This window comes from Crocuta crocuta, unplaced genomic scaffold (genome assembly GCF_008692635.1).
Source record: "Crocuta crocuta isolate KB4526 unplaced genomic scaffold, BGI_CrCroc_1.0 scaffold217, whole genome shotgun sequence".
NCBI classification, from domain to species: Eukaryota; Metazoa; Chordata; class Mammalia; order Carnivora; family Hyaenidae; genus Crocuta; species Crocuta crocuta.
Genome location: NW_027532208.1, coordinates 435,453 through 461,786, shown reverse-complemented (window position 1 = coordinate 461,786; position 26,334 = coordinate 435,453). Strand labels below are relative to the sequence as shown.

Genomic DNA, 26,334 nt, shown 5'->3' with positions numbered 1-26,334 from the left:
CACCCCCCCCCCCCCCCGCCCCCTGCAGAGCAGCCTGGGGGAGGAGGGGGAGTCCCAGCTCAGTCACCCTCCCACCCCCTCCCTCCTCAAGGTCTCTGTTGAGTCTGGCCTGCGAACCCCAAGACTGGGCTTCACAGGGTAGGACACAGACAGCCTCGGGCTCCACAGGACACGGAGAATTCAGCCGGTTCCACCCCAGGGCCAATGATCCCTGCCCATCCCTTCCCCAAGGCTCAGCCATGGCTGGAGGGTGAAGACGGATCCCAGAATCCCAGAGAATCTCAGACCTGCTGAGATCACTTGGCCCCATACACCACCATCTGGGATGGGAGTCAGAGGCTGGGAAAAAGGATGGAGCATCCCGAAGTCGCACGGATGCAGCGGCCAGGCCTGGACTCACTCCAACCCTCCTCCGTCCACTCCCCCACAGCCCCAGTTTGCGGCGACCTGCTGTCAGGGCTGTTTGAACAGGCAGTTCTGTCCCACCAAGAAGCCTGTCCTGAGACTTCTTCAGGACAATGCTCAATCCTGGACACTGGGGACACAGCAATGAATCCGAAGACCCCAGCATCCTGGCCAAAACAGTCATGCCATCAAAGGCAGCCACAGGCGGGGGTAAAAGGCCAGGACAGGCGATAGAGCAGCACAGAGAAGGAAGTTAACCAAGAGAACCACGTTCTTTCTGGTCCATTAGCTCCCAAGTGTATGTCCCAGGGGAGCCCTGGCGCCCCCCAGCAGCACAACAGTTATGGTACAAAGGCTCCAAGCTCACACTTATCACACAGCATTTATGCCTGACTTTGGAAGGTGTGGCCAACTATGCACGCAGTTGGCACGGCATGACCAGCCTCTGAAGTCCAAGGGCGAACGGCTCACACAGGTGAGCCAGAAGGCTCATCACCTGCTCCTGGGGGCTCACGGGGACAGACAGCACTGCCTCCTGGCACTGACGTGCCCAGAGCTGACCTCTAGGTTCCTCTCATGTCCCTGCGTGTCTCTGGCTCTCTTTCTCTCCTGGTAGAAATACTCGATCTAGAGTCAGGAGGTAGAATTTAAATTTTGGGTTTGTCGCTAATTAGATGTGGCGGCTGGCCTGAGTTCCTTCACCTCTGGGAGCTCCGGTTTCTTCCACCCAGGAGCCTGGCTGCGAGTTGGGAAGGAAACGTGGGAAATATGCCTGGCACAGTGCTGGACCCTTAGAAGGCATCTGACAAAAGTTCCAGTTTTTTTCCTACTCTGCCTGCAGCAGATGTAGTCACCCAACGTCCCATTTTCTTCCCTACCTTTCCTTCACCCTTTAGATGTGACCAGTTGACCACACAACTGGTTTGGGCCAATAAGTTATGAGAGGTTGAGGTGGTGAAAAGTCTGTGTACAACTCTCTGGTCCCCCACCTATAACAGATAACGTGGCTGCAAAGATGGCTGAACATCAGTCAACCTGGGGGTCTGGACCCTCTGCTGACCCGTGCTGGACAGGTGGCTTGAGTAAGAAAGAAACTTTTGTTGGGTCAACGCCCTGAAATCTTGGGGCTCTTTGTTACCAAAGTGTAACCTGGTCCGTCCTGACTGTTACAGCATCCTGTGTTGTGGGCTTAACGATAGGGGAGATAGAAGATAATTAATATTAGCATAACTAGTATAGCCTGTGAATACTCACTTTTAGTTTTATTGCTCTTCCCCCATCTCCTTCTCAGAATACATTTGGCACAATTAAAGATCATGGCTTGCATGAAAAAAAATGAGCTACTTTATTTTCAAAGGGCTCCAGGTAGGCCCCACAAAAATATCAATAAAGGGAAAGAAAACATATGTGATCAATGTAATCATGGTAGCCAGCATTTACTGAGTATGTACCATGGGGTTAGATTATTTATGTAAATCCTTAACTAGTCCTGATGGCCCTTTGTGGTAGGCAACATTATTCCTACCTCACCAATGGAGATAATCTCTCCTGATTCACCCAAATCTCAGACCCATGCCTTGTGTGGTCGTGGGGTCTGAATTAACTTTAGAAACCCAGGGTGTCTGGGTGGCTCAGTCGGTTAAGCTTCCAACTCTCGGTTTCAGCTCAGGTCATGATCTCACTGTTCATGTGATCGAGCCCCACATGGGACTCTGTGCTGACAGTGCAGAGCTTGCTTGAGATTCTCTCCCTCCTCTTCTTTCTCTCTCTCTACACCTCCCCTGCTCTCTCTCATGTGCGTGCACTCTCTCTCAAAGTAAAGAAAGGAACTTTTTTTTTAAAAAAAAGGAAAAAGAAATCCACAAACCAAGTAATTAACACAAAAGTATTCCTCCCTCATGATTTGCTGGAGTGCCCTGTAAAACTCTGTGGAAGAAGGTTCCACAGTTCAGGCTACGAGGGATTCTCAGGAAAACAACTGTGCAAAGATGAACGCACCAAAAAACACTGCAAACCAGGGGCAGTTGCGGAGGGGTGTGGGGGTGGGGCCTCAGTCAGTTAAGCATCCAGCTATGGATTTCAGCTCAGGTCATGATCTCACACTTCATGAGTTCAAGCCCTGTGTCTGGCTCTACACTGAGCTCAGAGCCTGCTTGGGATTCTCTCTTTCTCCCTCCTCGTGCTCTATCTTCTTCTCAAAATAAATATATAAACTTAAAAATTGCAAAACAAACAAGGAAATAAGCTCCCATGAGTGAGAGAACAAATAAGACAATCAGAGGAAGACTGAATGCCAACAACATGAAAATACAGAATTCCAATATGAAAGGAAATATGAAGTGTATATACTGTAAGTTTGTTTTAAAACATTAAAAAGCTAAGAGGAAGAGTTGGAAATAGGACAGAAATGAGAAAGAAGTAAATATAATTTGTAGAAATTAAAAATATAAAAGGTAAACTGACAGGTCAAGAGGCATATTGGACATAGCTGATGATAGGATTAATAAAAGCAAAGCCAGATCCAAGAAAATTACCCCAAATGCAAAAGTGGATCATAAATGAAAAAATAGAAAGAGTGGTTTAGAAACATGGAGAATAGAATGTGGATTCTTTAGGGGTACCTGGGTGGCTCAGTCAGTTAGACGTCTTGCTCTTGATTTAGGCTCAGGTCATGATCTCACAGTTCGTGAGTTTGAGCCCCAGGTCCAGTTCTGTGAGGACAGCATGTAGCCTGCTTAGGATTCTCTTTCTCCCTCTCCCTCTGCCCCTCCCCCACTCACTTGCATGTTTCATCTCTCAAAATAAATAAATAAACATTTTAAAAAAGGGATGCAGATTCTTTGTCTACAAAGAATAAACAAAAGGGTAAAAATGCAATATTTGAAGAGATAATGGCTTGGGGTTTTCTGGAATTTATTTGAATACATATAGATCTTCATATATCAAGGAGTCAAGCATCATAGTGCATCCCAACCAGAAGTAAATCTATTCATATCTAGACAAGACACAATAATCTGCAGAACACGAAAGACAGACAAAATCACAACTAACCCAAGGAAAAAAGTTATTTCCCAAACACTTTCAGTAGATGTCTCAACAGCAGCCACAGAGGCCAGAAGATAATGCAATAATGTTTCCAAGGTGCAGAGGGAAAATACCTGTCAACCTAGAATTTTATACCCAACTGAACTATCGTTCAAGCGTCATGGCTGGATACAGTGATTTCTGAACAAAAAACAAACAAACAAACAAACAAAAAAACCCAAAAGGAGCTGAAACTCAGACATATTAAGGTAACACAAATCCTCAAAACAATATACAATTGCTCATCCATTAGGTACACAGAGTCGTGGCTGGTAACACTACATATTGGTTGGGGTATAGAGCAACGGGGAACTTGTGTGCACTCCTGGTAAAGCTGACTTTGGAACAAAGAGTTTGGAGAGCAATTAGACAAATTCTAGAAAAGTTAAAAATAAACCTTCTCCGTCTGGGCAAGTCTTTGCTCATGTGCACAAGGGTCCTAGGGTATTCCCTGTAGTTCTGCTCATAACCGTGGAAAATGTGAAAAAAATATGTCTTTCAGAACAGGCGTGATAAATAAAACTGCAGTATATTCATGCAAGTGAACACTGTAAAGCAGTTAAAAAGATGAGGGAGAGGTTAAAGAGTCAATAGGAATAGATCTCACAAATACCTTAAGTGGAAAAACAAACTGTTAAAAGGATGGATTCAGCAGAACATAGTGCCTACAAATTTTCAAACACAGTCATATATATTATTTATAGATATAAATGAAGACATTGAATAATTTATTATATGATATATTATAGCTTTAACTGTCCCTGACTTAAGCCATACCTGTGACATTTTTTATTTTTATTTTTTTAAATTTTTTTTAAATTTTTTTTTTAATGTTTTATTTATTTCTAGGAGAGAGAGAGAAAAAAACAGCGTGAGCAGGGGAGGGTCAGAGAGAGAGGGAGTCACAGACTGAAACAGGCTCCAGGCTCTGAGCTGGCAGTCAGCACAGAGCCCGACGCGGGGCTCGGACCCACGAACCGCGAGATCATGACCTAAGCGAAAGTCGGACGCTTAACCGACTAAGCCACCCAGGCGCCCCACCTGTGACATTTTTTAAAAATACACTGTCCTGGGGAGCCTGGGTGGCTCAGACAGTTAAGTGTCCAATTTTGGCTCAGGTCATGATCTCACACTTCCTGAGTGAGAAGCCCCACATGGGGCTCACTGCTGTCAGTGCAGAACCTGCTTCAGATCCCATGTCCCACCCCCCAACTCTCTGCCTCCGCCCCCACCCTACTCTCTCTCTCTCAAAATAAATAAATAAACAAACATTAAAAACAAAAAATACACTGCCCTGAATTATTTTTAAATAAAAGGTTAAAGAGAAAAAATTGCTCTGAAATACAAATGGCACAACACTATTTAATCCCAGTGATGGCTACATAAGTATCTTATGGGGTGTTTAATGTACTTTTCATTATGCCTGAAATATTCCCTATATAAATTTTTTAAATTAAGAGTTTAATCTAAGGGGTGCCTGGGTGGCTTAGTCAGTTAAGCGTCTGAGTCTTGATTTTGGGTCAGGTGGTGAATTTAAGCCCCGTGCTGGGCCCTGGGTTGAGAGCAGGGAGCTTGCTTGGGATTTTCTCTCTCTCTCTCTCTCTCTCTGCCTCTCCCCCCGCGCCCCCCCCCTGCCGCTTGCATGCACACATGTGTGCACTCGAGCATGTTCTCTCTCTCTCTCTTAATTAAATTCTTAAAAAGAGAGATTAATTTGGGGCACCTGGGTGGCTTAGTCGGTTAAGCATCCGACTTTCACTTAGGTTCATGGGTTCGAGCCCCGCGTCGGGCTCTGTGCTGACTGCCAGCTCAGAGCCTGGAGCCTATTTCAGAGTCTGTATCTCCCTCTCTCTCTGACCCTCCCCTGCTCATGCTGTCTCTCTCTCTCTCCTAGAAATAAATAAAAATATATATAAAAAAAAGAGAGATTAATTTGACCATTAGGATGGTAAGAAGTACTAAGCTTTGCTGAGCCCAAGTGCCCTGTGTTGTGACCTACCTCCACAAAGGGACATGACATGTCCCTTGGCTCACCTGTATCTGGCACAGATGACAGATGCACATTTGCCACCATACTCTCCTGAGACCTCCCCACTAAAGTGACAGAGTAGTTGGGGTTTTTAAAGGTACACACTGACAAGGATAAAGAAAACAAGAAGGGAGTCACCAGCAGGTGGAAATATGGAAATTGCAAAGCACATGGATGGATGGGAGTTGGCTCTGCTGAGCTACGACTCCTAGGATTCCCCAGTCAGTGGCAGGGACAGCAGCGGAAGCTCCTCCATGGCTGCAGAACGCCCCTCCCTCAATGGCAGCCTATCAGGTACTTTGAAAAGGGAAGATTGAAGGGAGCTAAAACCAGGACAGGTTCAAAGTCTGTAAGGAGGAGGGTCTCTGGGTCCTCCTGCCCACTCAGGAAGAAAATCAGAGACATACTCTCTGGGGAGGGAAAACAGGGGAAGTCATGATGGAAGGACAGGAGGTAAAACAGAGTGAGAGAACCGTAGTGAAAAACAATGGGTTGAGTGCAAGTTCATACACTGAAAGTCAAGATGCCGCCCACCCAGTCCCCCCCTTCCACTCAGCTTCCAGAAGGCAGGTGACGAGATGTACAACTTCCACATACGAAGGTGGACACATTATCTCAAGAGTCTCAGCAGCCCAAGAGAACATCCCTGAGGGCTCACTACACACTCATCTATACGTACCACACGCTACATAAACCTCACACACTGCACACTAATGCGCACACACACAGGCACAAACATCGCACACACAATTCACATAGACCACAGACACACAATACCACACAAGCCACAGGCTAACATACACCCCCCACATCATGCACACCTGACACACAGACAGTACACCCGCATATGCACACGCACACACACTCTGTTTCCAAATACATGAACAACTGGGGCTCCAGGGGGGGCTCCATTGACTAAGCCTCCAACTTTGGCTCAGGTCATGATCTCACGGTTCGTGGATTCGAGCCCCGCATCGGGCTCTGTGCTGACAGCTAGCTCAGAGCCTGGAGCCTGTTTCAGATTCTATGTCTCCCTTTCTCTCTGACCCTCCCCTGTTCATGCTGTCTGTCTGTCTGTCTCTCTCTCTCAGAAATAAATAAAACATTTAAAAACTTAAAATTTCATAGCTGGTGGGGAGGGAGGCCAGATTTGCCTTGTAGGTCTGGAGGCTCCAAACCCCCGTTTTTTCCCCTCCACCTCTGGAGGAGGGGATGGGGTGGTCCTTGCAGACCAAAAACCAGCAGAGAAAGTTCTAACTCTCGGGCAGCTCACAGACTAGTTGAGAAGATACACACGTAGGCAATTAAGAGAAAAAGAAGAAAATCCCAAGCCAGTGAGAAAAGCATTGAGTGAGAGGTTCAGGCAATAAATAACCATTCAAAGCAGAGCAAGGCTCGGGGATTCTGGAAGATTCCAACTCCACGTCAGGAAATGCAGCCCCTCCTGAGGAAAGCTCCAGGCAATGGCATGGTCATGAAGAACATTTGGGAGGTTCTTGGGGGAACAGGGGACCCAGGGCCAAAGGCACCACCTCCACATGCTGAGGGTCCAGCTGGGAGAGCCGGACTCTGTGCCATGGCCTGCAGTGCTTATGGGCTCCTTAGAGCACGTGGGCACCTCATAAACACAACGTGGCAGGGGAACAGTTGGCTGAGGGAAGGGATGTCTTCATCCCAGATGCTCTGTCATCTCCTGGGGGTCCTTTTCCTGTGGCATCATGAGCACAGCCTGACCCAGAGACCCTGGGATCCCAGAGCTCCTCATGGCTGACTGTCATGTGGCTCTAGTGCCACCAGGATTGAACAGATCCGCCTACACAGCAGAGGCATTAGCGCCACACAACGCCAGCCAACCCAGTCCAGTGGTCTGCCATCTCTCAGTCACATGCGGGGCCAGACCCCAGCCCTGGGGCTGTGATGTCAGTGCTGTTCCAGGGGCAGGGATGGGGCGAGGCCCCTATGTCATGTCCCCCCACCCCCGGTTGCAGGCATTGTGGAATATCTTTGCAAGATGCCAGGGCCTCCCCGGGCCTCAAGCCTAAGACCCCAAGGTGAGTGTCTTTGGCACACTCTGTGGCATCCAGTCCCAGCTTGGAAGGCCTTCGTGTCTGTGGTACAATAAAATATCTATATTGGATCCCCAGTTCCTAGTGTTGAGCCCCTAAAGCCCTTGGAATTTCCTGAGAGAACCGAGCATCTTTCTTACTCGTCACCAGCCTGCACCTGGGTCCATGCTAATGAGGTGACTCTTGGTGGCGCCCTAGGTGGCTTCAGGATGGGAGCTGGTCCCCAGAGGAACCAGCCACGTGATGAGGGGTTGGAACTTTCAGTTCAGAGACTGAGTTCAATCGCTAATGGCCAACGATGCCATCCATCGTGCCTGGGTGATGGAACTCCATAATTACAGGGCTCAGGGGGCTTCCGGGCTGAGGGACACAGTGGCGTGCCGGGAGGGTGGTGCGCCCAGAGAGGGCACGGAAGTTCTGTGCCCCTTCCCCTGGCCTTGGCCCCATTCCATTTGGCTGTTCCTGAGCACATCCTTTCTAGTAAATCCACAGTCACAATGACACTGCTTTCTTGGGTTGAAGGAGTCAGTCTAGTGAATTATCAACCTTGCGGGGCAGGGGGTTGTTATGGGAACCCACGAATTTGTGGGCGGCAGGGCGGCAGAAGTAAGCTCGGGGACCATTTGTAGCCGGCATCCGAAGTGGGGGGTGGTCTTGTGGCCCTTTCCCTTGAGGGGTCTGTGCTCGTACCAGGCAGTCAGCATCAGAACAAAATGGAAGTGCTGGACGCTGAGCTGGTGTCAGAAAATTGAAGAGTCGGTGTGGGGACAATGTATTTGGTGTCAGAAAAAAACAAACAAACACAAAAGCGTCCATCTCCTTTTCCACAAAGACGTCCCCTCCGTAGCTGCTGGCTGAGTGGCTGGCCTTTTCCAGAGAAGACTCCAGGATTTCCGGGACAGGCCACTCCCTGTCCGCAAGGCCCCTCACAGCCCCTGAAGCCATTCCTGTCTTGCCACATTCCACAGCCCCACAGCCCCAGGAGGTAGGTCTGAAACCCAAAAAGGCACGTCTTCTGCTCGACGCGCATGTCTGCTGATCTGCTCTGCCAGGTCGTAGAGGACGAGGACAGGGAAATATTTGTGCTGGAAGATTGTATCCCCTGCCCCCATTTTACAGATAAAGAAACTGAGGCCCTGTGAGGCTGTGACCTGCCCAAGGTCCACCCGGCTCAGCAGGGCAGAGCTCTGGCTGCCAGCACCGGGCCCCTCCCGCTCCGGATGACCGCCACCTGAGACCAGGGTCTCTGCTGAGTCTTGAGGGCCCGCCTCTCGGCCTGCAGACAGCCGGAGAGGAAGTTAAAAGGGAAGCAAGCACCTCTCCTCCTCCTCCTCCTCCTCTCCCCAGAATAGCCTTCCCCACACATGTTCGAGCCACAGAAAACTCTCGTTAAAGTTTTACAGCTAACCACTGAACATGCTACTCTGTCTCCGTAATTTATACCTGACCTGGGTGTCTAGACATGACATCACGGTAAGGTATGCTTCCTTCTGCGGGAAGTTTACAATAACCAGAGCTCAGTGTCAGGAGGCCTTGCTCCGAGGCAGCCGGGAGCCCCGCTGAGGGGAGTGCGGAGCCACGGGCTTGCGCACTGCAAGGGCGCACCCCCCCCCAGCACTGCTGCTAGAACCCCACTTCCAGAGGAGAAGCCAATAGCTAAGGGACCCATACAGGCAGAGACAGCCATGACTTTGGGCCTCACACCCACCCCAGGCTCTGTCCCTGCCACCTCCCAGATTCCATTCACAGCATCTCTGGTGCTGACCAGTCTCCTCCAAGGGGAAGTGGGTTGGACCCCAGCCCCCAGCTACCAATCCCCGAGAGAACCTTTGTAGGCGAGGTCTTTCACTTTGGCCCATGGCTCCTGATGCCCTCTGCCAGTCAGGGCTGCTCAGGCTCACCACAGCTAAGTAAACCCCACTTCTGAGGCCCCTGGTGCCCCATGAGTCTATGGGCCCAAGTCCTATGTTGTACTCACAACTTAGTCATGATCAAAAAAAGAAAAAAAAAGTAAAGATGGAATATATCTTCTTCTGTCTCCGTCTCTCTCATACACACACCAGGACATAATCTCAGTTTTACAATTCATTTTGGTCCTAAGCATCCATATTCTAGGAAGGAAGACACCAACATCAGTCAATGTGTGTTTCTTTTTTTTAAATTTTTTTTAGTTTATTTATTTTTGAGACAGAGAGAGACAGAGAATGAGTGGGGGAGGGGCAGAGAGAGAGAGAGAGGGAGACACAGAATCCGAAACAGGCTCCAGGCTCTGAGCTGTCAGCACAGAGCCTGACACGGGGCTCAAACCCACAAACCGTGAGATCATAACCTGAGCCGAAGTCGGACGCTTAACCAACTGAGCCATCCAGGGGCCCCAGTCAATATGTGTTTCTAATACCATCGTGCTCAGCATTTGGAGAGTTAGGACCAATGATCAGTAACAAGAACCATGCATTAAGGATCAACTGTGTGCTGCTGACTGTGTCGTCACACCAGGTACTTTTTATCCACTTCATTTGATACACAATACGAGACAGTTTACATTGTGCCCACTTTCCAGATGAGGACACTGAGGGTCAGACAGAGGAAGTGACCTGTCTACAGAATGGGCATGTGGAAGCAGGATTTCAACCCTTTGTCTGGGTTGAGGACCGTGGTCTTTCCACCATCTTGGCAGGTGAGGGGAACAGAATCCCTCGGCAGAGGACGATCCCCAGATCCCCATGCTGGGAGTGCTAGCTGGAAAACGGAGCCACCGCTGGCAAAATATGACAACAGAAAGGAGGAGGGAGGTCGGCTGGGTGGAAAGCCACTGCCCCTGTGTGATGCTGCATGGTGCCCCTGCCCTGAGCCGGCTGGCCTGGCTCATGCTCGCACTCTGGGAGGCCATCTGGGAGCCCTCGGGGAGGTGAGATTCTGTTCTCCATTCTGTTTGTCTTGCATATAAAACCACCACCCTCTGTCCACAGGTTTCCGGTTATGTGGGAAGGCCTGATGCCTTATGCTACCCACGCGCACTTCCCAGTACTCTGCAAAGGATGTAAGGGCCCCTCCCCTTCCACCAGCCCAGGGCCTAGGGGCTGCGACTCTGCTAAAGGGAGGCAGAGAGAACATTCTGGGCTCCCAGTGCCCCCCAGGCTGGCTTCAGTCAGTCATGCGGCATTGGAAAGAAAATGTTTGAATGGAGCACCGACGGCAAATCGGGTGCAGAATGAAGCCCTACGCTGGTCTGGGTATCGTTCATGTACCAGCTCTCGAGATCCGGAGGCCAGGGAGAGAGAGCAAGGCTGGAGGCCACACTGGCCTGTCTGGTCTGGAAAAGGACTGGGGAAACTGAGTCCATTCAGCAAGAGAGAGCAGAAACACTGTGTGATGGGGGAGTGCAAACACTCACCTACACGCAGGCATGAGGCCTGGGTTGAGGCTCTGAGACCTAAAAGGAGCAGCTGTCTGAAAACACGGAAACACTTGCCCAGGACGTAAGGACCCAGGTACCTCTGGGTGAGGGCAGCAACCACAGCCTCTCTGGAGGCAGAGGGGTCTGGGTAGACCCACCAGGCCACCTAGCCCCTGCCCACATTCCACTGCCAGCCTTGAGATGTCACCTCGGTGGTGAGGGCTGGAGGCGAGAGCTGGGGCTGGCAAAGCACCAGAAGCTACAGAATGAGGGTCTCCCGGGGCCAAGCCTCTCAGAATCGGCACTGTGTCAGCTCTACAGGTAGAAATGCTCCTCGGTCTGTGTCCCCAAGAAGCTCCCAATGCAAGGGGAGAGGACAAGCAATGCATGATCTAGAATGTTCCGCAGCATCCCCTAAGCCTCCCTATGCCCTCCCAACCCAGGCTGCCCTTGGGGCCATCAGGCTCTGCCCTGCCATCGCAGGAGCGGCCAGACCAGCTTCGGTGCTTCCCAGTGGAGAGCAGATACAGGCCACGGGAGGCTCCAGAAAGCCACGGGAGCGTGGTGCCTCCCCAGAGGCCATCTCAAATCTGACGGTGACGGGATCTCACCCACAGCCCTCAAACTTCCTCCAAGAGGCCTGCCCTGACTTTTCACTACCCCACTTTGGACGGTGAGAACAAACTGCCGTTCGGTTGGGACTTCCTTTCTCTGGTCCCTATACACTTCTTCCCGCTGGACACAAGATAGCAGCTACCACTTCCTGAGCAGGAAGGGCATGCCCTGCCTGTCTCCACCACACACCTGCCAGGTAGCCACCTCTGGCCTCTTTTGTAGACATGAAAGCTAACGGTCAAGGTTCAAACAACTTTCCAGGGGTCACCTGAGGCTGAAAGGAAGCAAAGGAATCAGGATTTGAACTCAGTTCTGCCCAGTTCCTGGATCATGAATTCTGTGACCTATTATATGGAGGAGAACACAAGGTACAGATTGGGGCTCTCCTACTGGGGAACGGGGACATCCGGACTGCCCTCAAGCAGCAGCTCAGACCCTCACTGTGGAGGCTGCATCAGCCAGGCAGACTTAGGGTTCAAGACTCAGAGTTCACCCCCAGCTGCTTTCGGGGCACTTCGGGCTGGGAGCTTGCCTCCATCAGCCCTTTCGGGAGGAATTGCCTCAATGAAGACCCAAGATCATGGCCCCTTCTGGGCAGCCACATCCAATCATCAGCCAACTCAAGGCTATGAAGGCCCAACCACTCGGCCCCGGAGTCTTCTGGAAGAGGGGTCGTCACACCTCAGAGCTCCCGTGGGGTGGGCTGAGGCCTTCACTGCAGCCTCAAATCTCATGCTTCTCCATCTACCCTGCTCCCCTTCCCATAACAGGTCTTGACCCTCAGCGTACCCCTGGTAGACTCCACCCCCAACGTCTCCCTCCCAGAGCCTGAGTCCTGGGGAACCCAAACCTCGATGGCTCTCTGGGCTCCCCAGTTTCTCTATTCACATGATTTTGGCCACGTGACCTGACTTGATCTCCTCAGGCCACAGTGGGTAGGAGTCCTTTCCCCATGAGCTCCCTCTCTAGAAATCACTGAGCTTAGGATCAGGATAGAAGCAGGCTGTAGCCAAGAAAGGCCTGGTCCAATGAGCCCACCTCTGGCTTGTTGATTGTGGGCTGTCCTTGACTTCTGAGAGGCATAGACCCCTCTTCTGGGAAAAGAGAGGGCAGTTCCCAATTGCATCACTCCATTAAGGTCATGGGGCTCAGAAGAATCTCAGAAAACTCACGAGCTTTGCACTTATCTCCTGGGGCGTCACTCTGGCTCCTGCCCCCCAACCCCCATGAAATACCCATGGGCAGAGAAGCCGCCAAGGTAAGTGCTGAAAGGCCTCTGGACGTGCAGACGGCCCAGCAGCCGAAAGATGTGCCTGTGACCTGGGCTGGTCCCCGTGCAAGCGCTTTCCAGAAAAAGAAAAGGCAGGTGACATCTGTGGATATTTACAGCCCCACACAGCATGATGGGAAGTGCCGAAAGATGCTTGTCTGACAACAAAACCCCATCCCAACAGCTGAAACCACTCCAGGCTGGGACAGAGTATCAAAGGGCCCAGAATCTCACCGGGAAGGCCGTGCCGTCTGCTGAAGCTGAGAGCAAGAGCAGATGTTGAACGGAACAGGGCCTCAGCTCGCCTCCTCTCCGGGCCAATGGTGCCAGGATGAGGCAGGTGTTAGAAGTGACTGAAGGATCAGGCCCCATGGAATGTTCTCTCCAGCTCAGCCTGCAGTGGCCATGGCACCTTCCATTTCCTGTCACTTGGCCTCCATCTCTCCATGGGCTCCAGCAGGGCCTCACATAAAAATTAACATTTCCTGGGGTGCCTGGGTGGCTCAGCTGGTTAAGCATCCAACTTCAGCTCAGGTCATGATCTCACAGCCCATGGGTTAGAGCCCCGCACTGGGCTCTGTGCTGATGGCTCAGAACCTGGAGCCTGCTTCGGATTCTGTGTCTCCCTCTCTATCTCAGCCCCTCCCCTGCTCATACTCTGTCTTTCTCTCTCTCTCTCTTTCTCGAAAATAAACACACATTAAAAAATTTTTTAAAAATCAAGATTTCCCTAAGCCTCAGTTACTCATCTATACAATGGGGATAATGGTAGATCCAGCAGCTGATCCTCACATCTCACACACATGAAAACTGCCTTTGCAACCACACATTTGTTAAAGAAACCAATCAGGTTCCGGCTGGTTGGCAGTGGCCAGGAAAGTAGAAATAAATAATAAATAAGGACATCACCTGCACAGAGGTCACTTGGTGAGAAGACTGTCTGAGTAGGTAAGTGAGGCAGAGTTCTGACCTCGCAGACTGCAGAAGACTCTAGAAACAAGGAAGCTTGAGTCTGGGAAACGCTTGGCCAAGAAAGGAAGCTCAGGACCGGGTGGTGGCTGAAGGATGATGCAGATTCAATGAGACTGTTTTCTTAAAGATAAGAGAGGCCTGATGTGTCATGTACTGACGGGGAAGGAACCAGCAGTTGAGAGGGATGACTGTACAAGAGAGAGAAAGGGGCTCCCAGCAGAGCGGAGTCCCAAGAGAATGATCCAAGTTGGATCCAGAGGGTCAGGCCTAGAGCTCAAGGAAGACCCCCTCCCCAGTGCTTACCTCCTGTGGGGCCCACAGCGAATCAAACATACCTTCAGCAAAGCCCTCATTTCACAGCATTGGGGTTATCTTCCCACTCCTCTGGCCCGTGCACACACACACCATACCGGGGAGCTCCTGAGGTCCCCTTTCCATCAGTGTGATCCAAGCATCTAGCACACATTGCCTGGAACCTTCTAGGTCCTCAGTTAATTTGAATAAATGGCCTCACTTGCTGGTCCCTCCCTTTAATGACAGCCATGGTAGGCAAGTCTCGGAAACACCATCAGATTCACTGAGAATCCTTTCCCTAAAATGCTGAGCTCTGCAGACCGGCCAGGAAGACAGCAGCCTCCTCCCAAGAGGACGCCTCCTGGCTTTGAACGCTCAGCCATTCAAAACACAAACACACTCATACATAGAGCTCGAGCCAGGGGTCCAAGGTCGGCACCATCTTGGACTCAAATCAATCAGCCCAATGCTTGCTGCACTAGCTACGTCACCCGGCCCTGGGCCCACCCTTGCCCATGTGGAAGGGCAGGGGCTTACTTCCCGTCCTGGCTAGGATTCCAGCCAGGAATCAAACAAAACAAAAGGAAAAAATCCCCTACTTGAGTTAAATTTGTCTTCTGATGGTAGAGTCTATCAACTTTACAGCAAATCTCCTCCATAACACCACACAAGATCTGGGCCCTAAAACACCAGGGACCGAGACCCTTAGGTATTTCAGAAAGCATCCTGCTGACCTGTTTTTGTAAAGGGACAACTGTGAGTTGTATTTCCCACAACCTCAAAGGTCCCGGGAGGCTCAGAGGGAAGAGCACTTAGGCAGGAACAAAAGACTCAGGTTCTAGTTCTGCGTCAGCCACTCTCAGCTGGATGACCTTGGCCAAGGCTCTTCACATCTCTGAGCCTCAGTTTCTGCATCTGTCTCAGTTTGTGTGGGTTGCTATGACCAAGTGCCACATGCCCAGGGGCTCGTAAACAACAAGTGTTTGCCTCTCACTGTTCCAGAGGCTGGGAAGGCCAATATCAAGGTGCCACCAGATATGGTGTTTAGCGATGGCTAGCTTCCTGGCTCAGCACATCCTCACAGGGTAGAAGGGGAAAGAATGTTCTCTGTGGCCTCTTTTATGAGGACTCTACCCTCAAGACCTAATCACCCCAAAGGCCTTCTCTTAACGCTATCACATTGGGGAACAAGTTTCAACGTATACATTTGTGGGGGAGAGACAAACGTTGTCTATACCATGCATCTAGAACAGCATGACTGAAAGTCCTTTCTAAAGTATAAAGTACCAGGGCACCTGGGTGGCTCAGTTAAACATCCAACTCTTGATTTCAGTTCAGGTCATGATCTCACAGTTCATGAGATTGAGACCCACATCGGGCTCTGCACTGACAGTGCAGAGCCTGCTTGGGATTCTCTCTCTCTTTTCTCTATCTCTATCTCTGCCCCTATCCAACTCTTGTGCATCTCTCTCTCTCTAAATAAATAAATATTTTAAAAAATAAAGTAGGGGCGCCTGGGTGGCTCAGTCGGTTGAGCATCCGACTTTGGCTCAGGTCATAATCTCGCGGTTCGTGGGTTCAAGCCCTGCATCGAGCTCTGTGCTGACAGCTCAGAGCCTGGAGCCTGTTTTGGATTCTGTGTCTCCCTATCTCTCTACCCCTCCCCCACTCATGCTTTGTCTCTCTGTCTCAAAAATAAATAAACATTAAAAAAATAAATAAATAAAAATTTTAAAACAAATAAAAACTAAAAAATAAAGTAGGGGCACCTGGGTGGCTCAGTCAGTTAAGAGTCCAACTTTGGCTCAGGTCATGATCTCACGGCTTGTGAGTTTGAGCCTCACATCGGGCTCTGTGCTGACAACTCGGAACCCAGAGCCTGCTTCAGATTCTGTGTCTCCCTCCCTTACTGCCCCTCCCCTGCTTGTGCATTGTCTCTCTGTCTCAAAAATAAATAAACATCAAAAAAAAGTGTAAAGTACCAATTCAAAGGTGAGAAATAATGACGTGATGATATGATGTTGATAAAGGTGATGAGATCATCTCTGCTTCCAGCCAACTGAGCTAAGTGGAGGAACATCTCCTTGTGGAATGCAGGTTAAGGAATTACTTTTTAAATTAAATCTAGAGGTAAAGGACTGGCACTGTATCCCGTGCTTCATACTGAGTCCTTTGATCATGTCCCCCATCATGTTCCAGGTGCAGAATCAGTCAACAGCCCTTCCAGAATCCCAGCTATGGGGCAGGCACTATGCCGGCCACCACAGAGAGACACAGATGGTGACAACACTCTCTGCCCGCCCCTCCCGAGCATCTCTCAGTCTGTCCAAAGCAGTGTCATCAGCTAATCTGGCAACATGATTCCAAAGCCTTGTCATAATGTATGCCCCTCATGTATACCAACAATTCTACATACGAAATGGTCCTAAGGAAATCATTAAAGGTGTTGACACAGGTTTCACCGAAAAGATGGTCACAAACTTTCTGTTCCAATAATGATGGAGGAGCTTGTATCAGACTAAGTCTAAGTAAAGATTATAAGGTCTCGGGGAGCCTGGGTGGCTCAGTCAGTTGAGTGAATGACTTCGGCTCAGGTCATGATCTCACAGCCCGTGGGTTAGAGCCCCACATTGGGCTCTGTGCTGATGGCTCAAAGCCCAGAACCTGCTTCGGATTTTGTGTCTCCCTCTCTCTCTGCCCCTCCCCTGCTCATACTCTGTCTTTCTCTCAAAAATAAATAGACATTTAAAAAATATTATAAGTCTAGATAATCTTAAAAGTTATTTGAAGACCCTAGAGAGCAATAAAAGTCCAGCAGAACCTGAAGGAAGTCAACCATGGCAAAAAAGAGAATAGACTTTGCTACATTACATGGCTTTTCCCCTGAGGGAAAGATTCAGTTCAGGCAGTGCAGAGTGGCCGGAACGTAAGTCAAAACCTGCAGTTGTTTAGGCTGAAGGCTGCCAGAGGACCTGGAAAGTGAAGGAAGAAATCTAATAAGAAACAAGCAAATAGAGCAGAGAGCCCCAAACTCTGTGTACAAACTCTGCGGAAGTCCTTGGCTGACCCCTGAATCATGCCTGTGTGTGTAGGGGAGATTCCAAGGAGCTGAGCAGAAAACAAGAGCGGGAAGGTCACAATGGCTCAGCAGAGAGATCAGCTTTTGCCCAAGAGAAGGGAGACCTTTAGAGCTTGTGTCTCTCCAAAACTGGGGCTTGAGTATCTCCACCTAGGGCTGGCCTTTGAGACCGCAGGACGGCCAGGCCTTAGGAGTAAAAACTATATCCCAGGTCTAAGGGATTTACATACCCACCCAATGAAGTGTAAAAACCGAGGCCTCACAAATGTACAGTGATATAACTGCGTGCTAGAACAAAAATCAACATTCTTAAAGGAAACCGGAATCTCTCCAATGGATCATTCAAACTGTCCAGTGTAGAGGCAAAAGTTATTAATATGGAAAGAATGACGAGGGCAATTGTGACCCAAATCAAGAGAAAAGTGTCAATATAAACAAATCCTAAGATGACCCAGATTTGGAAAGAGAAGACAAAGGGCTTCCAAAGTAGCTATTATATCGAAATTCTATTTTATAAAATAAATTATGATTGTAATAAGTGAATAGATGGAGAAATCTTATCGGGGACTATAAACCAAACACACAGAGAAACGGACATTCTAGAACAGAAAAGACAGTGTCTGAAATGGGCTTAGCAGAAGACTGCAGATATCAGAAGAGTCAATGAACTTGAGGACAGATCAATAGAAATTATCTAGACTGGGGGCGCCTGAGTGGCTCAGTCAGTTAAACATCTAATCCTTGATTTTGGCTCAGGTCATGATCTCACATTTGTAGCATTGAGCCCCACACTAGATCAGGATTCTCTTAGGATTATCTCTCTCCCTCTCCCTCTGCCCTTCCCCTGCTTGTATGTGCTCTCTCTTTCAGGAAAGAAGGAAGGAAGGAAGGGAGGAAGGAAGGAAGGAAGGAAGGAAGGGAGGAAGGGAGGAAGGAAGGAAGGAAGGAAGGAAGGAAGGAAGGAAGAAAGAAAGAAGAAAGAAAGAAAGGAAAGAAAGAAAGAGAAATTGTCTAGACTGAAGAAGTGGGGAAAAAACAAACCCTCGATGATAATATGAAGAAATCTAACATCTGAGAAATATCTAGAGGAGAAGAGAGAATAGGGAAGAAAAAATATTTGAAAAAAAAATGAACAAAATTTTCCTAATTTGGAAACACACACACACACACACACGCACAATTCATTGGCTTATAGATCCAAGATGCTCAAAGAAGCCCAAGCAGAATTAAGAAAATCTTACCTTATCTTATGATGTTAATGATAACATCATACTCAAACTGCTAAAGACAAGGATAAAGAAAAATCTTGAACACAGTCAGGGGGAAAAAAAGACATTCCAGAAAGGAATGATACAACAAAATGATACCACAGACCTCTCCCCAGAAACAATGGATGCCAAAAGACAGTGGAATTACCGGTCTGTTTAAAGCACTGAAAGAAAAAAATCATCAACCCAGATTTATGAACTCAATGAAAATATTCTTCAACAATGGAAGTATTGGAGGTGATATGAAGAAAATTGTAACCCTTGTACACTGTTGTACAATGGAACAGGAATGTAAAATGGTATAGCCACGACGAAAAAAGTTTTGCCGTTCCTAGCAAGTTTAACACAGAATTACCATATGACTCAGAAATACCAATCCTACGTATATATCAGAAAGAATCGAAAACAGGTGTTCAAACAGAACTTGTACATGAATGTTCACAGCAGCACTATTCACAACAGCCAAAAGGTGGAAACAGCCCAAATGTCCGTCAACTGATGAATGAATAAACAAAATGTGGTCTGTCCATATAATGGAATATTATTCATTATTTGGATATCTCCCACAATTTGGATGAAGCTTCAAAGCATTATGCTAAGTAAAAGGAGGCAGACACAAAAGGCCACATATTGCATGATTCTATTTATATGAAATATCCAGAACAGGGAAATCAATAGAGACAGAAGGCAGATTTGGGGTTGCCAAGGGCTAAAGGAAAAGGGGAATGAAGAATGACTGCTTAATAGGTATAGGGTTTCCCTTTGGAGGGATAAAAAAGTTCTGGAACTAGATAGTGGTGTTGGTTGTTAACGTGCTTGTGAATGTACTTAAAACCGCTGAATTAATGATATACTTTAAAATGGCTAAAATGGTAAATTTTATGTTATGTGTATTTGCCCGTCAAGTAAGTCACTGATTATTAAAAATAAATGAAGGCGGGGCGCCTGGGTGGCTTAGTCGGTTAAGCGTCCGACTTTCGCTTAGGTCATGATCTCACGGTTCGTGGGTTCGAGCCCCGCGTCAGGCTCTGTGCTGACTGCCAGCTCAGAGCCTGGAGCCTGTTTCAGAGTCTGTGTCTCCCTCTCTCTCTGACCCTCCCCTGCTCATGCTGTCTCTCTCTCTCTCTCTCCTAGAAATAAATAAAACATTAAAAAAAATAAATAAATAAATAAAAATAAATGAAGACAAAATAGATACTAAAAACATGTTTTTAAGAGAGAATTCACTACAAGCAGACCTACACTACAAGAAATACTGAAAGCACTTCTTGGGCTGAGGAGAAGGGATCCCAGATGGAAGCTCAGAGCTCTAGGAGAAATAAAGATGATATGATAACTGGAAATGATAACTTAGGATAAACAGAAGATTCCTGTCCTTCCTTCACCTGTTAAAAAGGTAATCTGTTTCGGGGCACCTGGGTGGCTCAGTCGGTTAAGTGTCTGACTTCTGCTCAGGTCAAGATCTCACAGTTCGTGGGTTTGAGCCCCGCGTCGGGCTCTGTACTGACAGCTAGCTCAGAGCTTGGAGGCTGCTTTGGATTCTGTGTCTCCCTCTCTCTCTGACCCTCCCCTGCTCATGCTGTCTCTATCTCTCTCTCAAAAATAAATAAAAAACATTAATAAAAAAATAAAAAATAAAAACAAAAAGGTAATCTGTTTGGGGCGCATGGGTGGCTCAGTCAGTTAAGTGTCTGACTTCTGCTCAGGTCATGATCTCCCAGTTCATGGGTTCCAGCCCTGCGTCAGTCTCTGGCTGATAGCTCAAAGCCTAGAGCTGCTTTGGGTTCTGTGTCTCCCTCTCTCTCTGTCCCTCCCCTGCTCGTGCTCTCTCTCTCTCTCTCTCAAAAATAAAATAAAAACATACAAAATTTTTTTAAAAAGATAATCTGTTGAATGCAAAACCATAATATTGACTCGGGGAGGTTTTTACCATATTTAGGTTATAAGCAGATGACAACAAAAGCACAAAGGATGGTGGGATAGATAAATGGATTCAGACTGTTTTTAAAACTACTAAAAAATAATACAGAAAAAAAATAAAAATTCAGGGACAACTGGATGGCTCAGTCAGTTGAGCACCCAACTCTTTATTTTGGCTCAGGTCATGATCCCAGGGTCATGGGATGGAGGCCTACATTGGGCTCTGTGCTGGGTGTGGAGCCTGCTTAAGATTCTCTCTCTCCCTCTGTCCTTCTCCCCTACTCTCGCACACACACTCTCTCTCTAAAACGGTGAAATTTCTGCTTCCAGTTATGATTGACTAACTCATACTCAACTTGCTCTCCCACCATAAACAACTAGGAAACTGGACAAAATTTATTAAACAAATGTTTGTAGATATTGGACAGGAGGCAGTTCAGAACAGTGATTCCTGAGAGAAGAAAATAAACAAGACAATTCCTGGAGACACCAACCGGACCGGAGCTCATGGTGGGAAGACTAAGTAAAACATGACAATTGCTCTCAGTCGAAGAGATAGAAATCAGAGTTTAGGGAAGCTGAGGCAAATTTGGTGGACAAAATACTGAAGAGAAGAGAATTTTGTAGAAAGTTATTCACTGGGTCAAAACTTATTAATCTGTATACTCCTAGTGTGTGTAAATCATATATATGTAATCAGTTGTTTGTCAATTACACCTCAATAAATTTGATTTTTTTTTTCAGTGAAAGAGAGAGAGAGAAAGCGCACAAGCAGGGGAGGAGCAGGAGAGAAAGAGAGATCTCAAGCAGTTTCCATGCCCAGCACAGATACTGACATGTGGGCTCGATCTCATGACCGTGAGATCATGACCTGAGCCAAAATCAAGAGTCAGATGCTTAACTGACTAAGCCACCAAGGCGCCCCAATAAATTTAATTTCTAAAGTGAATAAATAATTATTAAATTAAGAAATAGAACACCTAGGGACACTTGGGTGGCTAAGTTGGTTAAGCCCTTGACTTCAGCTCAGGTCATGATCTAATGGCTCGTGAGTTTGAGCCCCGCATTGGGTTCTGTGCTGACAGCTCAGAGCCTGGAGACTGCTTTGGATTCTGTGTCTCCCACCCTCTCTGCTCTCTCCCCGCCCCTCTCTCTCTCTCCCCTAAATAAATAAACATTAAGAAAAAGAAAGAAAGAAAAGAAATAGAATACCTGGATAGCCCTATGTCTATTAAAGAAAACAAATTTGTTTATCAACATCTTCCCCACAAAGAAACTACAGGTCCACATGGCTTTGCTGTGAATTCTATTAAGCATTTAAGGGAAACGTAATATCAGCTTTACAAGAAAATGCTTTTAGAAAATAGAGGAGGAGGAGAAATTCCCCAATTCTTTTTATGAGAACAGCATAACCTCATAACCAAAAAACAGACAGACATTATAAGGAAAGAAAATTATAGATAAATATCAAATACAGATATATAAAAATACTATATCCAAATATGGTTGATCCCAGTAATAATAACATTATTCCCAAGAACAAAGGTTGATTTAGTATTCCAAGTCAATATAACTTGCCACTTTAACAAAAGAAAAGATTTTTAAAAATAGATGAAGAAAAAGCATTTGACAAGATTCAGCACCTATTCCTGATGAATAGTCGCAACAAACTAAGACTAAAAGTGACTATTCCCATCTGATGCATGGAATATATGAAAATATCTACCATTAACAACATACTTCATAGTGAAATGGAGAACGCCCCCACCATGATCAGAAACAAGGCAACTACATCTGTTCTCACCACTTCTGTTAAACATCTTACCAGAAGTTCTAGCCAGTTCAATAAAGCAAGAAAAATAAAACAAAATGCATTAATATTTGAAAAGAAGAAGCAAACATATCTTTACTCATAAAGAATATAAGAGATTATGTAGAAAACCAAAAAAAAAAATCCATAATCTACAGAACTAATAAATGAATTTATCTGGTTTTTAGATACCAAGTCAATATTAAAAGTCAAATATATTTCTATATATTAGCAGAAAAACAATTATTAACTGAAAATTTAAACAGCAATCCCTTTTCTTTTTTTAAGAAAGAAAGAGAGTGTGAGCAGGGGAGAGGGGCACAGGAAAGAGAGAGAGAATCTTAAGCAGGTCCCATGCTCAGAGTGGAGCTCAACGCATGACCTGAACCAAAATCAAGTGTTGGACATTCAACCAACTAAACTACTCAGGCGCCCCTAAAGCAATCCCATTAAAAAAAAACCACACACACACCAAAAATACAAAATACTTAGAAATAAACTTAATAAAAGACAAATAATACCTCTACTCTGCAGGCTGAAAATTAATGAATGAATGAATAACTAAATGAATGAAAAGCTATACCATGTTCATGAATCAGAAGACTCATTATTAAGGTACCCATTCTCCCCAAACTGGTCTATCCTACTCTCCATTGCAACAGACATTTTTTTGGTAGACATTTTTGGTAAGTTGTATAAAGTTTTTATGGAGATGCAAAGGAACTAGATTGGTCAAAGTAGTCTTTAAAAGAAGAAATTACAACTACTTTCCATTTCATTCCTACTAGAACAGCTACAATTTAAAAATTCTAACACATCAAATATTGGCAAGAATGAGGAGCAACTGGAACACTTTGCTTACAGGACTGTAAAACGTTAAAACCTCTTTGGAAAACTATTTGGCTATTTCTTAGGAAGTTAAACAACCTAATTAAAAATGAGCATATGTCTTGAACAGACACTTCACAGAAGAAGCTATAAGAATGGCTGGTAAGTACATCAGATAGACATACAAAAAGATTCTCAACATCATTAGTCAACAGAGAAGCGCAAACTACAATCACAACAAGAGAGCATTTCAGACCCACTAGAATGGCTAAAATGAAAAAGACTGACACCAAATGTTGACAACAATGTAGAGCAATTGGAACTGGTGGGAAACAGTTCAGCTATTTCCTATAAAGCTAAATGTATAAAATGACCTGGCAATTCCACTTGCAGGGACTTACCCAAGGGAAATTAAGACATAGATCCACATATGTATGTCTTAAAATTAAGACATAAGAATGTTCACAGAAGTGTTTTTCTTAAAGCCAAAAACTAGAAATAACCCAAAGATCTATCCACAGGACAATGCATAAATAAAATTGTGGTTATTTATACAATAGAATAACACCCAGCAATAAAAATGAGTAAACTACTGATACACATATCACAATATGAATAAATCTCAAAAACATTATAATAATTAAAAGAAATCACACACAAGAGAATATATTACATGGTTCCATTTATATGAAGTTCAAGAACAAGTACTTGAATAACTGATCTATGATGATAGAAACCAGCACAGTGGTTGCTAAGAGGTAGGAACCTTCCAGGCAGTGATGGAAACATCCACATGTATCAGACTCATCAAAGCTTACATTTAAAGAGTGGTGCATTTCAGGGGCACCTGGGTGGCTCAGTTGGTTAAGAATCTGACTTTGGCTCAGGTCTTGATCTCATGCTTTGTGAGTCTGAGCCCCACACTGGGCTCTGCACTGACAGCATGGAGCCTGCTTGGGATTCTTTCTCTCCCTCTCTCTGTCCGCTCGTGCTCGCTCACTCTCTCTCTCTCTCTCAAAATAAATAAAAATAAAACTTAAAAAAAAGTGGTACATTTCAGAGTATGTACATTTTATCTCAGAAAAAAAAAAGATGTTTACAGTAATGTTATCAATAATTTAAAACTTGGGAGCAACTTAAATACCTTATAGTAGGGGTTCAGTTAATAAAATATATACCCAAATTTCACAGCCACTAATAATGTGCTGTGGAATGCTATCTATCGACACAGAGAAACATTCATGGAAACTTATGTGTGAAAAAGAAGTTATCAAAAGCGTCCAACCGACATGAAAGCACAGGAAAAAAAAAGTCTGGAAGCTTTTCACCAAAGTGAGGTTCAAGGTTACCTTGAGAGGCGTGATTCTGGGTATTTTTATCTTGTCTACACCAAACGTGTGCTTGCTTTTGTAATAAGGAGAAAGCATTTCTAGATCTACACCTATAGTTACAGATACCTAGACATGGCTAATTCTCCTTAGCTGTGCTCTTTAAAGTCACCATCGTTCTGAATTAGCAAATGCGAACCATCGCACAATCCTAGGGCAAATAAGGGCTTAGGTTTCTCCCAGCGTCTGGTCACACTTTGTCAACTTGCTTTACGAGTGCTGGGAGAACCGAATGGCCGCCTGCGCCTCACCTGGCAGCTCTGCGTGGGACCCCTCCTGGTCCCTGCCCCACGGGTCTCTTCCCTTGGAGGATGTGAATCTGTACCTTTCACTGTAATAAACCATCAGTTGTGAGTGCAACAGCTTTTCGGCTCTGAGTTCTCCCAGTAGATTATCAGACCTAAGGGTGGTCTGGGCCCCCTCCCCCTATCTGCGTGTATATCAGTTTCTCAAATCTCCTTTTGAATCTCTTTTGTTGTTCTCATGGTTACCTCAATGAGTTCCGTCAAACACATGCTCATGACCTATTTCGGACTCAGACATCCTGAGGCTTAGACTTCATTTACTAGTTGATTCCTTTAGTAAAGAGAATACGAAGAGAGATGAGAACACACATGCTTAAGTACTACAGTGGTTTCCAGCAGAGGAGGGAGGGACCTTGTTAGAGCCCGGCTCGTTACCCTTAGAAGAAACACAGTCTGCAGGGTGGCGAGCGGCAGTCAGGGGAGGCAGACACGGAAACACACGATTAGAGTCAGCAAAGGCAACGACGGAGGCCGGGGGGGCTCAGAGGCTCTGGGAGCTTAAAGAAGGGCCCAGAAGCATTCCCAATGCTGAGCAGAGGCCTCTAAAGATAAGCAGAGAGACGGACCTACTCAGTACTTCCCTGTATGAGTCCAACATTGCTCAGTTTATTGATCACTGAAAACTCAGTCAGTTACTTCAGGGTAAATCAATCACTTCCCTAGAAACCCCTGCCTCCCCAGCCCCTTGCAGAATCCAGGCAGCATGACTGGAGTGTCTCTTCCCCATGGCCGTGACATTGACAGGAAAGGTAGACCCAAATCCTGGCTCTGAGGGCCTCCGATTCAACCGGGCACCTGATGTGAACGGTGGTCTTTCATATCAAGTACGCGGTCCAGACACCCCCACTTCCACCTCGGGGAGTCTGGCCTCCCCTCACCCCTCAGCCCCCTCACGGTCTCTTCCGAGGAAAGACCCATGGGCAGTTCTATGCTCCCCCAAGTGTGAGCCAGGTCCCCTCCCAGGATCAGGTGCCTTGTAAGTCAGGAAGGGCAGTAGAGCTGGACCCTTTTGTCTCCTAGCCCCCTCCTCCAGCTCCGCTTTGGGCCACGGGCCAGCTGAGGCATCATCATCATTATTATTACTGCTACTTCTCTTACGTTATTATTTGCGACCCAAAGAATTTTAGGCGTTTACAGTAAGAGCATATACCTAACATATCATATGTTATCATAACCTTATTATCACCTAACTTATAAAAGCATATACGTAAAACAAAAAAATCAGTAAGTTGGGTAATAAAAAGAGGAGAGAATAATTTTATCAGAAAGTCAAAGTTGTAGAAAGCCACCGTTACCAAATGCAAAACGGGTCCCTGGGCTTCCAGACTGACCGGCTAACATGGGAACAAGGTGCGCTGCAAACCTGTCGGTTGGTGGGGCAGGACCCCGCTTCCTTGGCCCTGAGCGCGGCGGGGGTTTGCTGTCGTCCTTCCCTGCCCCACCTAAGTGCTGCCATCTGGCCCCCTCGGGTGGCAGAGGCAGCCTGGGACCTAGCCTGGGACCCAGTCCAAGGGCTCAGAAGGAAGGCCCCAGCTCTGGGCCCTCTCCACCCACCCTCCCTCGGCGGCGGGGGGTGGGGGGTGGGGGGGACAGAAAGGCAGGAC

At 46.9% G+C, this 26,334-nt stretch overlaps 1 protein-coding gene across 1 annotated transcript in view; it reads right to left on the bottom strand.

The window, feature by feature from the left end:
• The window catches only part of COL26A1 (collagen type XXVI alpha 1 chain), a 120,794-nt gene that overhangs the window by 67,692 nt on the left and 26,768 nt on the right, over positions 1 to 26,334 (bottom strand). The window lies entirely within an intron of this gene.